This window comes from Cebus imitator, unplaced genomic scaffold (assembly GCF_001604975.1).
Source record: "Cebus imitator isolate Cc_AM_T3 unplaced genomic scaffold, Cebus_imitator-1.0 Scaffold49, whole genome shotgun sequence".
Classification (NCBI taxonomy): domain Eukaryota; kingdom Metazoa; phylum Chordata; class Mammalia; order Primates; family Cebidae; genus Cebus; species Cebus imitator.
In genome coordinates this window covers 7,067,000-7,072,372 of record NW_016107364.1, presented here as the reverse complement: position 1 = coordinate 7,072,372, position 5,373 = coordinate 7,067,000, and the positions used below count along the sequence as shown (strand labels likewise).

Here is a 5,373-nt window from a genome sequence, read left to right as displayed (position 1 = left end):
CCTTTCCCCATCCTTCCCTCTTCCCTTCCTCCCAAGCTCACATAACCCCTACACTACTCTGTTTCTATATCAGCTTTTTTTAAGATTCCACATATGAGTGAGATCATGTGTTATTTATCTTCCTGTGTCTGGCTTACTTCACTTAACATGATTTTTAAAAATGGGCAAAAGACCTTAATAGACATTTCTCAAAAGAAGACACACAAATGGCCAAGAAGTATATTAAAAAAATGCTCATCACTAGTCACCAGAGAAATGCAAATCAAAACCACAGTGAGATTATCACCTCACTCCAGTTATGATGGCTATCATGAAAAAGACAAAAGAAAACAGGCATTGGTGAAGCTGTAGGAAAAAAAGAGAACCTTGACAGTGTTGGTTGAAACATAAATTAATGCAGCCATTATGGAAAACACTATGGAGGTTCCTCGAAAAATTAAAATTAGAACTACCATATGATCCAGCAATCCCACTGCTGAGTGTGTAGCCAAAGGAAATGAAATCAGCATGTTGAAGAGATATCTGCACTCCCACGTGTACTGTAGCACTATTTACAATAGCCAGAATGTGGAATCAACCTAAATGCCCAACAGATGAATAGACAAAGAAGACACGGTGTATACACACAATGGAATACTAGTCAGCCTTATACAAAAAAGGCAATCCTGACATTTGCAACAGTATGAATGAACCTCAAGGATACGTTTACTCTTAATGTATCTGGAGGATGTTAGGATTTAGCTATTGAAAGTAAATGTTACTGAAAGATGACGTATGATGTGGCCCCTGGGGTTACAAAGAGACAGTCACATATTTACATGCAGTTTCCCTTGCTGACTCATACATGCTGGGAGCATGTGAACAAATAATAAAGGCAGGGGTTTACTTCTGGAGCATCAGTTACAGTGCCTTTATCCATGCATCTTCCCCTCTCCACCATCTGTCTTTGCTACCCCTAGCACCTTGAGCACTGAGAAGGGAAAGATAGTGCTGGTACTTTTCCATTGTGACCCCTGCAATAGTAAAAGCATGGCTATATATTGAGGGCTTCTGCATCCCAGGCGTCATATTCAGTACTTTCACACATAATTTTTAATTCTTAAAATGAAATAACTATTTGACATAGGTATCTTATAGATGAGAGACAAAATGTGTCTTACAGAATGCAAGTAGCTGTTTCCTACTCCTGCAGCACAGAAGCTGGCATTTGGACCCAAGCACAAAAATAACCTGTACAATTAGGCACTAAGCTCCCTTACCTTCCCTGTCCGGTGGACTTCTGTGGCCATTTAGCAACAGTAGGAATTAGGCAAAGAGATGTGGTGCAATTAATGCCAGTTATGTGCTCAGATCTAAAAAGAAAACAAGTAGACAATTAAACATTGTTTGCCTTTTTCTACCTGCTCTCACAATCTTAGCTTCTTAAAGAGCCACCCTTTGAACAACAGCAAAAATAGATCTCTGCCCAATGCCTTATTCTTTATCTACTGTGCAGTACAATACTCACTAACCAGTTATTTTGGTACTACACTGATTAAATTTAGCAAAGAGAAACAAAAATACACAAATAGCTTACATATTATATTTGGATTGCCATTTTTTATTTAATGTAGACTTATGTCTAAACTATCTCAGATAATTAAAAATCTGTGAATTCTGAAAGACAATTGGCCATGAAAAAAAAAGGCCTCATATCCCATCAGTGCTCTTGCATATGTGAGAGAGGAGGACTGTTGTAAATAGGCAGTCGTTTTATTTAACTTAAGTGAATCCTTATAGCTTTGACTTTCTGATCCCTGGATTGAGTTCATGCTTTCTTTCAAGTCATCCATCAATAAGAATTTTGGGTTGTCTTGCAAAACAGCAGATATCTTTTCTCTGTACTTAAATAATATTTGAAATTGCCTAATGTAACCTCATCAACAATGTGTTTACATTTCCACCACTGAGCTTTCTCATCTTGCTAGGTCTCTGCTGTAACAGCAGATCTACTCAAATTGCCTTTCTGAGTCATAGGAATTGCTATGTGACACACACAGAAACTGGGATTGTCAAAATTGAAATAGTCCAGCGGATTGGATAGGTTCTGATTCAGATGTTGGTATGCAATCATACTGCATGGTTTTCTTAACAACTATATGTAAAAGCAGATCGAATAGAACCCAAGGGCTGGAGATAAAATTGTTATAAATGATTAGGGTAACATTTTCATCATCCAAAAAGTTTATTATGGCCAATTTTGGGATTTGCAAAAGTTGTGATGACAGGATTGATAATTTATGGGTTATTGGCTATTATGCAAGGATAATGAAAATAAATGCATTGATTTGAGACTATGTATGCCAGCTTTATGCATATAAATAGACTTTAAAATCCTATTGTGTTTTATGGCTCCACATAAATAACAAAACCTCATGACTTGCAAACAGAGCATGTGCATCTTAAACACTCCAATAAGATGGCTTGGTTTCTTCATTTAAACTCTCCTTATGAATGCCCATCTATGTGTGAATATATTCCTGCTTGAGAAGATACAGAAGAAAGTGAAATCAGTGCTTCTGAAACATTGATGTGCTCATGAATCACCCAGGAGGAACCCTGCTAAAACACATATTCTGATTCCGCAGAGAAAGGAAGGGCCTGACAGTCTCTGTTTTTAACAAGCTCCTGGATGCTGCTGCTGCTGCTGCTGCTGTTGCTACTCAAGGCCTACTCTTTGAGTAGCAAAGTTATGTTTATTCACCAGCAAAATTAACATACAATGTATGTCACTGAAAGCCAAGTAGAATCTTACACATCATTTGGAAGGTTTACATCCCTCTTCTTTCTCCTCCTCCTCCTCCTTCTTCATCTTCTCCTCATCCTCCTCTTTCTTCTGCTTCCTCTCCTCCTCCACTACCTCCTCTTCATCCTCCTCTTGTGTCTTCATCTTCTTCTCCTCTTTTTCTTACCGTCTTTTTCAGCAAAGAAGTATTAATATTTTGGATTTAAAACCTCTTGACAGTATGCTTTCCGGAGCTATCAGTGTGTAAATTGCCAGTTAAAATTTGCAGCTGACCATACTGGTTTGAGGACTTGAGTGGCTCAGAGGCTCACAGCCCCTGGACAGGAGCACAAAGGGAACCCCCCTGGATCTTCTTATAAAAAATAGGCCACCACATCATCAATTCACGAAGCTCCCCAGCAGAAAAATCTGGAATCTATAAACTGGTCAGAGTTGTAAATCTATAGATTAGAAAATCATTCACGAGAGTAAAGACATGTAATATTTATGAAAGGTTATGCAAGCATCGCCTCATTTAACTAACTCTTTACTTTTTATTTCAAAATGATTTGCATTGGATTTTTCATAGAAAATGTAAATACTAATGTATTTTTTTTATATTCCCCCAAATAGAAACCAACTTAAGATTAAGGTTATGTTTTTAGGAATCAGTTACCCGAGGCCAGGAAAATAATGTGGTTAAAAATGTGTTCACTGGTCTTATTAATTCAAACCTTAGGCCATTATTTTGTGAATTTCTGCAGCTGCAAACACTGAAATACCAAATTGCACACCTTCTTTTTTGGACGACAACAACTCTACTTAGCCATTGCTAAAGGAAGACAGCACACCAAGCAATTTAAATTTAAGCGACACTGTTCACAATAGCAAAGACTTGGAACCAACCCAAATGCCCATCAATGATAAACCAGATAAAGAAAATGTGGCACATATACACCATGGAATGCTATGCAGCCATAAAAAAGGATGAGTTCATGTCCTTTGCAGGGATGTGGATGAAGCTGGAGACCATCATTTCAGCAAACAAACACAAGAACAGAAAACCAAACACCACAGGTTCTCACTCATAAGAGGGAGTCGAACAGTAAGAACACATGGACACAGGAAGGGGAATATCATACCCGGGGTCTGTTGGGGGTTGGGGGGCTTAGAGGAGGTATAACATTAAGACAAATACCTAATGTAGATGGGGTGATGGATGCAGCAAACCACCATGGCACATGTATAACTGTGTAACAAACCTGCACGTTCTGCACATGTACCCAGAACTTAAAGTATTTAAAAAAAAGTAGCAACTACTTTGTCAGTCCCAAACTACCAAAACCCCTGAAGGAATCACATTAGTTCAATGTTGGCAATACCACATTTTACCCACAACACACACACACACACACACACACACACACACACACACTCATAAATGAATTAAAAATAGAATATAATTTAATATTGACTTTATGTGAATGAATATAAAAATAAAAAAATTGAGTTAATATTTGAAAGACCTAGAAAAGTGAATAAAGTCACAGTCTACTTTCTTAATCTCAGTTTAACAGAATACATTTCATTTATAATCTTAAATTTTTCCTAGATTATTGGTAAAGCTTTGTTTCTTTAATGTTCTAAAGTATGTTTATCTCATAAAGCTTTTCTTTCTGAAAGTCTTCTCTTTTTATCTAAAAATGCATGAATTCTAGGAAGTTCCAGTTTTATTTTATTATTGACTTTTATGTTGAATATGCCTTTCTTTTCTTTATTTGTATAGAAATCATATGATATTGTTTTCCTTTCTTTTGATTAAAATGTTGTATTTTATGTTTCAGGAATAAAGTAGCTCACACAAACCAAAATAAAGATAAAACTTTGAATCTGAAAATTAGCCAGAAGGACCACCGAGCAATATAGAAAAGCTCTAAATCAGCAGTACCATAAATCAGTCACACCATTCAAATACACATTGCAACAAAATTTATTTTTGAGACAATTTACAACAATTCAAGCTTCACTATGTATTCGGTCCCATGCGGGGGTGGGGGGGGACCTGAGTGAAGTATTTACATCTTACTAATTCCTTTAATAACGTATTAGTCCAGACAATTTGTAATGTATAAACAATCTCTGCTCTATTATCTAAACTTGGCAAATTATGCTGTGGATTCAGACATTGAGTTGGGTGGACTGATGGTTTCTTTGTTTGTTTGTTTTTGTTTTTTAAATTCAGAGGAAAGCACAAATGCAGTCCCCTGCTACCACAAATTATGCAGTGGAGTTTCCCACATTTGGGGAAATCTCAGGGGTCAGCACATTCGGAGTGCAATGGATAAGCCTCGCCCTGGGAAAACCACCTTCGTGATCATGGTATCTCCCCTGCCAGGTTTTTATTTATTTATTCATTTATTTATTTATTTATTTTGGACCGATGTTTTTTTTTTAGTACCTTTAATCCCAGGACTCTGCTTTGATTAGAAAGATGCTCTGTCTGGACACGGTGGCTCATGCTCTAATTCCAGCACGTTGGGAGGCTGAGGTGGGCAGAACACGAAGTCAGGAGTTGGAGACCAGCCTGGCCAACATGGTGAAACCCAGCC

The 5,373-nt window shown here is 37.4% G+C and overlaps 1 non-coding gene across 1 annotated transcript; it reads right to left on the bottom strand.

The window, feature by feature from the left end:
* Positions 1 to 5,003: 5,003 nt before the first annotated feature.
* Positions 5,004 to 5,167, bottom strand: LOC119471090. Its single transcript, XR_005200083.1, has one exon. It is a non-coding gene; the product is annotated as a U1 spliceosomal RNA (small nuclear RNA).
* Between the last annotated feature and the right edge of the window lie 206 nt (positions 5,168 to 5,373).